This window comes from Macrotis lagotis, chromosome X (assembly GCF_037893015.1).
Source record: "Macrotis lagotis isolate mMagLag1 chromosome X, bilby.v1.9.chrom.fasta, whole genome shotgun sequence".
NCBI classification, from domain to species: Eukaryota; Metazoa; Chordata; class Mammalia; order Peramelemorphia; family Peramelidae; genus Macrotis; species Macrotis lagotis.
The window spans coordinates 611,576,512-611,588,020 of NC_133666.1; the positions used below are offsets into that span (position 1 = coordinate 611,576,512).

At 38.6% G+C, this 11,509-nt stretch overlaps 2 pseudogenes; both read right to left on the bottom strand.

Annotated features, from left to right (window-relative positions):
• Positions 1-1,107: 1,107 nt before the first annotated feature.
• Positions 1,108-1,916, bottom strand: LOC141503521 (RNA helicase aquarius-like; annotated as a pseudogene).
• A 1,721-nt stretch (positions 1,917-3,637) lies between these two features.
• On the bottom strand, positions 3,638-4,548 carry LOC141499414 (RNA helicase aquarius pseudogene; annotated as a pseudogene).
• Between the last annotated feature and the right edge of the window lie 6,961 nt (positions 4,549-11,509).

The window sequence follows — 11,509 nt, forward strand, 5'->3', positions numbered from 1 at the left end:
AAAGGTCAACTTTTTTTCTTCTCAAAGATGGAGAATGCTTAAAAGATGTGAAACTAAAAAGGAACCTTAAGCAATCATCTATCTTTTCCTTTTTCCATCTTTAAGATGTGTTGGTCTATCAGAGCAAATTGTACCAAAAAGATACAAATTCCACATTAAAGCTTTAAAAGCCAATAAAAGCTTGGCTTTTCATGCAACCTGCTTTCATCAAGCGTATGACAAACATGATTTGTTCTATTTGTGATGAAAAGTCAACGTATCTTCCAAAAATAAACTTAAGATTATTTTCTTCAACTTGTTTTTCTACATTCTTTACAGAAATCCTACAGTGTGGATCTATTAGTTCATAACTTTTGAAGACTGAAAGTGTTTCCATTTCTTCTTTAGAAATTCTGTCTTTAGGGGTGGCTACGTGGCGCAATGGATAGAGCACCGGCCCTGGAGTCAGGAGGACCTGGGTTCGGATCTGACCTCAGACACTTAATAATAATTACCTAGCTGTGTGGCCTTGGGCAAGCCGCTTAACCCCATTTGCCTTGCAAAAACCTAAAAAAAAAATCTCCTCTGTGTTCACAATGGGAGTTAGAAAGATCTTTCCAAATCCTTCATCAGTTTGATATCTAGGAGCAGACAAATCACTATTTTTGTTCTCCCTTTTAAATCTTTTACAAATGCAGCAGGTATAGCAGAAGAAAAGTTGAATTCTATTTTTTTTTAATGCTCTACAGGTTGTGGCTGCTCAAACACACCTGAATACAGGGTGCATATTACTATGTAAGGAGAAGGCAAAAGATAAAGGGAAAAAAAAAAAGAAATATGTGTAGGCATATTGAACATATCCTTTTTATCTTTTCCCACAGGTCCATCAGACCTCTTCTTTTTTTCTGAACATGAAGTCTGACAGAGGGAAACTTTGTCTTGTTCTTTTGAAATTCAATAACTAAAGTATAATCTAAAATTTTTAGTTGAGGAAGTACTTTTTTCCCCCAAAAATACATTTTTCATGGATACTAGCATTTGGAAAGGTTAAAAAACCCCACCAATTATATACATCAAAGTGTAGTAATAATAGAATTCAGTGTTAAATTAGTCCTTTCAAAGAAGGGGAGGCAAACATGAAAGCAATAAAGTAAGAGTACATTCAGGTGACAATGAATAAAATGCTCCCTTCAAATATGGACAGATGTTAGGTTTGCTGAATAGTCTCTGTTGTAGGTATGACTTCTGCCAAAAGAGATGGAATCTCTGCTGGAACAGGTGTGAAATCTGTCTTTATTGCCTCTGTTGTTGTGGGGTTAGTCTCTGAAGTCAGTTAGCCTCTTACTACAGCTTCTGCTGTCGTAAGAATAGAATCAGCTGCTGGGGTAATGGTGGATGGATAGGTTCTACTTGTGTCCATTTGTTTCCTGATTTCAAACTGTATCACTTTCTTTAGCTGGTATAGGTAATACAACCTGATTATAATGATCATGTGCATGAACATGTTGAACACACAGCTTGCCATTTGGGGCATATTTTTTATTATCTGCACAGGGTGAGATGACTTCTCTCCCTTCTTTCTGGTGGTAGGGAAATGTATAGTGAAAATTATTTGTAAGTCAAGTGGGTGGGATGTGAGCTGATGAAAAGCTGCAGTTAGTTTGAAGCAGTTCTAGAAGAGGGCATGCTCTTGCAAAGATAAAGTCTAAGTTCGTCATTTAGTGATGGTCACATCGAGAACCAAACATCCCTCAGATTTCAAGTTCTGCAAAATGGTTATATTCTTCTTTCTCTAGTATGAACTAGAGCAATGGACCATCTGTCAACTGTTGTCAATGCATTGCTCCCACAATGCTGATTTAATTATACCCCAGAGGACATGCTTCTGTCTATTACGTGTTGCTGATCTTATCTGCAGGGTAATCCAGTAGGCACATGTACCATACTTTCCTGAAAATAAAGACTAACCAGAAAATAGAACTCCAGTTAAGATCATCAGCCCAATGAATGCCTTTAATATGTCTGCAATACGTGATGGACATATTGATAAAATAATAATATTAATAATTAAATATGAACAAATATTATTGATATAAATACTTAATACTTAAAATAAATGATATAAATACGATTAAATATTTGTAAATACACAAGCAAGGCCTTTGGACAAGAGATAAATGCCTATGTAAACAGATGAACTAGAAACTTATTGCTAAATGACCAATTGGACTATAGACACAGTAACATGCACTTTGATAACACTGGATGGAAAGAAAGCCTCATCTCTAATCATCATCACTAAGGGCAAGAAAGATAAGATTGAACATGTTTTGGGCATTTATATATATATATATATTTTAGGTTTTTGCAAGGCAAACGGGGTTAAGTGGTTTGCCCAAGGCCACACAGCTAGATAATTATTAAGTGTCTGAGACCCAGGTACTCGTGACTCCAAGGCTGGTGCTCTATCCACTGCTCCATCTAGCCACCCCCATTTATATTTTTAAAGCTGAAAAAACCTGGTGTGCACAAGCAGTTTTAAGAAAGTAGGTTGAAGGGGTGGCTAGGTGGCGTAGTGGATAAAGTACTGACCCTGGAGTCAGGAGTACCTGGGTTCAAATCCAGTCTCAGACACTTAATTACCTAGCCGTGTGGCTTTGGGCAAGCCACTTAAACCTGTTTGCCTTGCAAAAACCTAAAAAAAAAAGTAGGTTGATTTAATGCTGCATTTTTTTTTCAACTTGACCAAAGGGACCTTCTGGTTTGGTATTCAGCCAACACTCACCGCACTAAAGACATGAACCACCTTGCAGAGAAAATAATAGATCAAATGATGATTCTGGCAAGAATGAGTGCCTATTTCCAGACTCTAACTATTGCAACAAACAAGCCATTCAAGGACTATTTATGCATGGAAATCAATGACTACATTGAAAAAAAGAATGAAGAGAAATCACCATAGAAGCAATGTGAAGCCTAGGCTGCAAGGTCTTGACTTGGGTAAAGAATTCATGGGATGGGGAAGCTGTGTGGCACAGTGAATAGAGAACCAGCCCTGAAATCAGGAGTACTTGAGTTCAGATTTTACCTCAGACTTTTTTTTTAGATTTTTTTTCAAGGCAATGGGTTTAAGTGGTTTGCTCAAGGCCACATGGCTAGGTAATTATTAAGTATCAGAGGTCAGATTTGAACCCAGGTACTCCTTACTACAAGGCCGCTGCTCTATTCACTATGCCACCTAGTCGCCCTACCTCAGACTTTTAATACTTAACTTTGTGACCTTGGGGGAGTCACTAAACCCCGTTGCCTTGGAAAAATAAAAAAAAGTAAAAGAGTTCATGGGGGAAAAGAAATCACTGATAGCTGTACTGTCAATATACTATGAACAGGCTACATGAACAAGAAGTGCTCATTTAAGGAGAGCTCTACTACTGGATATGAGACCATGTTTCCTCAGGAAATGGAGTAGCAAGAAATTTTAGCTGGAATTTGGGGTTTAGAGAATTATGATATGCCCAAAATAATTATTTTTGAATAAATTAATAAATATAGATTGTACATGAAAAAAACAAGACATCCCCTTAAAATAAGCCCTAACCTGTCTTTTGGAACAAAAATTATTATACAGCCTGGTCTTATTTTCATGGAAAAAAGTACATTAAAAGTCCTCTACATATTCAACCTCCTCAAGTTTCTGGACGAAGTAAGGATTAGGTTCAGACTCACCCAACTACACTGAAATCTTCTACATTAATGAGCTGAAAGTCATGGAATGGATTTGCAATTACTGTTCTAAACTCTGACTTGAGCTGCACATGAGAGAAGTTTTACAGATTTTGTAAAGTCAATTGTACAGATCACACAAACTTGGTTGGGTTCCATCCTTGACCATCAACCACATGGCAACCACAAAGTGAGTAAAGAGTGATTGTTCCATATTAGAATACTTTAGGAATGTCATTCTTAATGACAGAAGTTGGATTATGATTGGTGACTATCATTAGTTGCCTTCCAAGTCTGCTGAAACCATCCTCTGGGTTCTGTAAAAGAAGAGGAATAAATCTTTCTTTCTCCAGAATTTTGGGTAGATTCTTCAATGAAGATGTTGATATACTTGAAATCCAATTCTATCACCTAATGTCTTTTTAAAGCAACCTGAGTACATGTTTAGCCTCCTTCACCAAAAGGTATTTAGACTGTTTAGTCCACTGTGGAATAGTTCAAATGCTCTAAATTCATCTAGTTGACTAAAAATTTTCCAATTTCTATCTCTTCTTCCTAGGATTTGCTTTTGTAAATGGGCTGAAGGACATTTGAAAAATGTGTGAAAAGGGAAGGAAGTTGGAGATTTCTACAACATCAGGTACTTTTTTTACTTTTTACCTTACTAATGTACTCTGTCCATCAAGACAGTACATGGTATAATAAGTGGCCTGCTGTTTCACATGTGTAAGATTTCTCTAGGAACTGCAAACTCTCATTCAAACTTCCAACTTCCTTTAAAAATTCTAACCTTAGATAAGGCCAAAATGGCAACAAGAGTAGATCATGTCTTAGGCGCTCTCTCATAAATCTTCGAAACTAAGGACTTTAACTAAATTTTCGAGAGATAGAACCCACAGAGGGACCCAGTGAGGCAGTTGTCCTACTCAAGGTAACCTGGAAAAGAGCAGAAAGGCTCTGCTCCCCCCTGGCTGGAGGGGTGGCTGCCAGAGGGGTGGCCCGCCAAAGTGAAAGAATTTCAGCCTCCTGGAAGCAGCCCCAGGGCCCTCAGAGCCGCAGCTCACAGCAGTGGGGGATTCTTCTGAGCTACAAGAGCACCAGGCACAAGATGGGGGAACAGTTCTGCCAGAGTGAGCACATGAAGTCCAGCCCTCAGGGCACACAGCAAGCACTGCATTCCAGATCCAGGAAACAGAAGCAGGCAGAGAGGTAAGAAAGAGCCCCCAGGGCATGAGCCCATTGAGCTGAGGGAGGGGAGTGAAGAGAGAGAGAGAGAGAGAGACTGCAGAGCTCTGTCCTCTGCCCCTGGAACAGGACACTGGGGCTCTGAACACATTCAGATCCTAATAGCAGTCTAGGCCCCCCCAATAGAACATCAGGCCCCCCCACCTCAGCCCTGTAGTGGGGGGGGGCACACATATGGTCATTCACAGACCAGGGGGGGAGGACAGAGCCTCACACACTGAGACCTTTGTGGGAGTGTCCCAAAACCTCAGGAAGCACCCAAAAACAGGCTAAGACTGGGAAAATGAGCAAGCAGAGAGAAAAAAAAAGGATCACCATTGAGAAATACATTATCTATGATCCCAAGAAGGATCAAAATACTCAGTCTGAAGATGAGGAAACACAAGCTCCTGCATCTAAAGACTCCAAGAAAAACAGAAATTGGGCTCAGGCTATGACAGAGTTCAAAAAAGACTTTTGAAAATCAAATGAGGGAGCTAGAAGAAAAACTGGGAAAAGAAATGAGAGAGATGCAGGAAAAACATGAAAAAGAAGTCAGCAGCCTAGTCAAGGAGTTCCAAAAAAATGCTGAAGAAAATAACTTTAAAAACCAGCATAAGTCAAATGGATAAAACAGTTCAAAAAGTTATTGAGGAGAAGAATGCTTTAAAAAGCAAAATTGGCCAGATGGAAAAAAGAGATAAGAAAACTCTCTGAGGAAAACAAATCCTTCAGACAAAGAATAGAACTCAGGGAGACTGATGAATTTATGAGAAATCAGGAATCAATACTTCAAAACCAAAAAAATGAAAAATTAGAAGAAAATGTGAAACATCTCATTGAAAAAAAACAACTGATATGGAAAACAGATTTAGGAAAGATAATTTAAAAATTATTGGAATACCTGAAAGTCATGATCAGGAAAAGAGCCTTGACATCATTTTCAAAGAATTATTACAGGAAAATTGCCCTGATATCCTAGAAGCAGAGGGCAAAATAGAAATGGAGAGAATCCACAGATCCCCCTAAGAAAGATATCCCCCCAAAAAACCCCTAGGAATATTATAGCCAAGTTCCAGAACTCCCAAGCCAAAGAGAAAATATTACAAGCAGCCAGAAGGACACAATTCAAATATTGTGGAGCTGCAGTCAGGATCACACAGGACTTAGCAGCAACTACATTAAAAGTTCACAGGGCTTGGAATATAATATACCGGAAGGAAAAAGAGCTTGGAATGCAATTGAGAATCAACTACCCAGCAAGGCTGAATGTCCTCTTCCAGGGAAAAAGATGGACTTCCAATGAACCAGGGGAATTTCAAATGTTCCTGTTGGAATGGCCAGAGCTGAACAGAAGGTTTGATCTTCAGATACAGGACTCAGGTGAAGCATGGAGATTGGAGGTGAAGGGGAAAATATGAAGGACTTAATGATGATGAACTACATGTATTCCTGCATAGAAAAACGACACTGATAATACTCATATGAACCTTCTCAGTTAATAGAGCAGGTAGAAGGCATTTTTATAGTTGAAGTACAGGAGAAAGCTGGATTTGAAGATAAAATATGGTGTAAAAATGGGGTCAATAGAAAAAAGGGAAATGTAATGGGAGAAAGAAAAAGGAAAGGGTGAATAATAGACCAAGATATAATAAGATGTTTCTTTATTCCAATGAGCTATTGCAATGCTATGGAAGGGGGGAAGGCAAGGGGGAATGAGGGAATCTTTGCTCTCATCAGAGGTGGCTAGGAGAGGAAACAGCATATATACTCAGTGGAGTATAGGCATTTGGAATAAGAAGGAGGGGGGGGACAGGGGGAAGGGGGGGATATGAGTGATGGAGGAGAGGATGGACCATGGGGGGGAGAGTGGTCAGATATATATATATATATATATATATATATGTATATATACATATACATATATATATATATATATATATATACACACACACATACATATCTGGGACTATAGGCCAGGTAGATGCTGGGCCTAACGGGTGATAGGGGGCTCGGGGCCTCTTGGCCCCAGGGCCAGGGATCTGTCTGCTGTGCCACTCAGCTACCCTACAGCAGAGTCAGAGTGAAAGGAGAGAAAAAATATAGTACATGATAGTAGAGAAATACAAATGGAGGGAGTTGCAATCATTGATGGCAACAGTGGAAAAATATGGAAGTAATTTTTGCAATAGGCTTATCATAAAGAATATGATCCACCTCCCGACAGAGTTGTTGGTGTTGGAACAAAGACTGAAGCACATTTTTTATTATTTGGGGTGGGGCATGCAGGGCAAATGGGGCTGGGTGACCTGCCTGGGGCCACATAGCAGGGTGATCATTGGGTATCTGAGGCTGAATTTGGACCCGGGTGCTCCTGGCTCAAGGGCCAATGCTCTGTCTGCCACCCAGCCACCCCTACTATTACTACTATTTTATTTTAGTCTTTTTTTTCTTTTTTTTGGTTTTTTGCAAGGCAGTGTGGTTGGGGTGGCTTGCATGTCACACAGCTGGGTGTTTGTTGGGTTTATGGGGCTGGATATGGGCTCAGGTGCTCCTGGATCCAGGGCTGGTGCTCTGTCCATTGTGCCACCTGGCCATACCTATAATTATTACTATTATTTTTTTTTAATGTTAATTTTTTTCTCTCCCCTTTACTTTATTGCTCAAGCAAATCTATATTTTTGGGGGGAGGGGGTATTTTGTTTACTCTTAAACAAGAATATTTTATTAATGTATAAAAAATTATTTGTAAAAAAAAACGTGTATACCCTTTGATTCAGCATAGCATTCCTTGGTCTATACCCTGAAGAGATGATGAAAAAGGGTAAAAACATCACTTGTACAAAAATATTCATAGCAGCCCTGTTTATGGTGGCAAAGAATTGTCCTTCAATTGAGGAATGGCTTAGCAAACTGTGGTATATGTATGGAACCCTATTGTTCTATTAGAAACCAGGAGGGATGGGAATTCAGGGAAGCCTGGAGGGATTTGCATGAACTGATGCTGAGTGAGATGAGCAGAACTAGAAAAACACTATACACCCAAACAGCAACATGGGGGTGATGATCAACTCTGATGGACTTGCTTATTCCATCAGTGCAACAATCAGGGACAATTTGGGGCTGTCTGCAATGGAGAATACCATCTGTAATCCAGAGAAAGAACTTCGGAGTTTGAAGAAAGACCAAGGACTATTACCTTAAATTTAGAAAAAAAAACAACCCTGATATCTTATTGTCTGATCTTGCTATCTCTTATACTTTATGCTTCTTCCTTAAGGATATCATTTCTCTCTCATCACACTCAATTTGGATCAATGCTTACCATGGAAACAATGTAAAGACTGACAAATTACCTTCTGTGGGGGTGGGGAGTGGGGGGGGAAGTAAGATTAGGGGAAAAATTGTAAAACTCAAAATAAATAAAATCTTTAATAAAAAAAAAGAGTTACACAGCAAAAAAAAAAGAAAAAGAAAATAAAGGACAGTTTACCAGAAGTAGAAATATATAGACTCATTCACCCATTGGCCATACCACATTTGGAAGGGTACTTGGTGGGATTAATACTATGTAGAAACTAAGCCTGACCCCATTCTCCCCATCTTCTCTAGATGCTTAGATAGTACAGGGAAGATTGTGCCTCTCTGAATTGGGCAAAAATGTTTGTATTTGTGCGCTTGTATATCTTCTCAGTAAATATCCTGTTGTAAAAAAAAAAAAAGTCTAACCTTCAGGGGGCAGCTAGGTGGCGCAGTGGATAAAGCACCAGTCCTGGAGTCAGGAGGACCTGAGTTCGAATCCAACCTCAGACACTTAGTAATTACCTAGCTGTGTGACCTTGGGCAAGCCACTTAAACTCACTGTCTTGCAAAAAAAAAAACTAAAAAAAATTCTAACCTTCAAGTCAGGACATAATTCACTTTTCCATACTACTGAGATCCTTTTTTTTTCTTTGTATCTAGTTCTTCCTCTTCATGAACAAGATGAAGGAGGTAGCACTCATTAATGTCTAGTCATTTTTTCCAAACAATTGTTTCAGGGACTGATTTGAATATATAACAATTAAGGTTTTCTGTTTTGAGAAGTTGTGGTATAGATTGGATATGATTTGAACAGCAGCATCAGTTTATCTGTAGCAGGTGTTCCTACGACCATGGTTAATCCAGGCTACATTCCAATACATAGTCTCTATTTGAGTAGGTGTAAACTGAGGAGTGTTGAGTTTAGATTTGTTATAAGGATCGGGATCTCTGCTAGGAAAAACTCAAGGTTCAACCATTGAAGTCTCAATTCTTCATTGTTGTCATTTTCTGCATCTGCTTCTTTAGGCATTTCTTACCTTTCTTGTTTCTTACTGGGAAAGTTATCCTGAAATGGAATACCTGTCAGTCTGGGATAATGCACAGTAACTTTGATGTAATAATTAGGGAAAAACTGCCTTTTTAAGAGATCGATGGAAAGAAAAGTATCATGGAATTCAAGATAGGAAATCAAATTAGGCATTTTTTAGTAATGGGTACTATTTGAGTCTCCATATCCTAGGATGATGTCATATACCTCATCAGATACCACACAATCTATATTCATCAGGTTCCTAATGGTTTCCTAATACAGCCTTAAAATTGTTTTCCTTTGGTTTTGCTATAATGACATTAAGTCTCACATTTTCCTCTCCATTTTGGATAGTATTGCTCATGTGTTGCTGATATTAATTGGAATCAAGAAATAATTGGGGCAGCTAGGTGGCACAGTGGATAGAACACTGGCCTTGGAGTCAGGAGGATTTGAGTTCAAATTCGACCTCAGACACTAATTACCTAGCTGTATGACTTTTGGGCAAGTCACTTAACCCCATTGCCTTGGGAAAAAAAAAAGAAATACTCTATAGGTTCTTGGGTCTTCTCTTAGTCTAGATTTCTGCTGTTCAGCTCCATTTTCAATAGTCTTCTATCATCTAGCATGTCCTAACTTTCACAGCCTCTGACATATATCTGACCAGTTTGCTTAACAAGAGGTCACCTCTGATCATACTTGATGCCATAAGTTTTCATGGGTCATTCTGTAATTAAAAAATTATCATGCTTATGCAAACCTTGTCATCAATCTTTGATTTGGTCTCTGACATTCAAATTGATGATAAATTTTTACCTATGTTGGGTTTGGCAACTTCAGCTACAATGAAAGCTACAATAGACTGAACTATTTGAGCCCAATCACCAAACACCACAACTCCATACTCCATGACTACCTGCTAAGAAACTTCAATCTGTTCTGGTTAGAGTCAACTTATGAGGTAAGAGAGGAAATCGAGGTTGGAGTCAGATGAGTGAAGCTTTGGCAACTGAAGAGTCAAAAACTGCAAATTTAGTTTGGGTAGAGCCTTCTCCAGAATAATATTCAGTTGGGACAATATTTTCATCCCAAATTATTTTCTTAGTTGGATACAAAGACACTTGGTTAAGCTATTGAATTTGAGAAAATTAACATTCATGATAGGATACCAGCAATTCCAGAAGAAATTTCTTGTCAAAGGAATAGGCCTTCCTTTTTGGAGAGGGATGGCAATCAACAGAAAGATGATGCCATATAGTACAATGTATTTGGAGTGAGAGGTCCAAAAATTTTTAACAAAGTCATGAATATCCATTATTTAGCAAATTGTCATTTCATTTTCTGTCGAAGTACTTCTAAGTTTGGTCATTAATTTCAAAGCCAATCTAGAATTTAAGCACATCTAAAAACTGGGGGGGAAAAAAGATGACTGTCACCTTCTTTACAAAACATGATTGAACAGGTACCACAAAATGGGAGTGAACCACAAGATGGGAGTCATTTAATACAGCTAAAGCAGTGTTGTGTAGGGATTAAGGTCTCTAGATCAATCACCAAATGATATACTTTGTCTGTAGTGAGAATTGATTTCAGCACAAATATGAACCTCTGTATAAATTCCTTATTGACCTATCCTCATACTTTTTGGATCTATTTTTTCCATCATTATTTTTTGTCATATTCTCGAGTTTTCTGAGCTTGGGTGTCTTTCAATACTAATTTCAGATCTTCAGACCCAATCATATTGACAGAGAGAGAAACTGTTGTACTTGACTCTGGATCAGATCCACTTCCAAACTATGGAAGCAAAGATCACGGATTTGATCAAGCAATCAAGCAATTGAAAAGCCACAAACAAATCCCATCCCAAGGCAGAATATGATGACAAGCAGTAGCCATGGTAAATCTCTACAGCTGCAATCCTCCAAAGGCTTCCATTATCTTTTGGAGCTCTGTGTTGCTATAGAGTTGCAGTAGCCCAGAGGATTGTCTGATTCTGCAGAGAAAATTCATCTTCATTTCAACAAGTACTGATTTCAAGATGACTTAGAAGTATTCTGATAATTTTCAAGGTAATGGGTAAATTTCAGAAGCATTATTTTCCAAATGGCAAATCTTGATCTGATGGATCACTTTCACATATGTTTCAATGACCTTTGAGTCAAAGAGAGATTGCTTCTCAGCTACCTGCATCACAAACTCTGTGTTGATTTGGGATACCTGTGGGAGTCAGGATCTTCTTGTACAGTA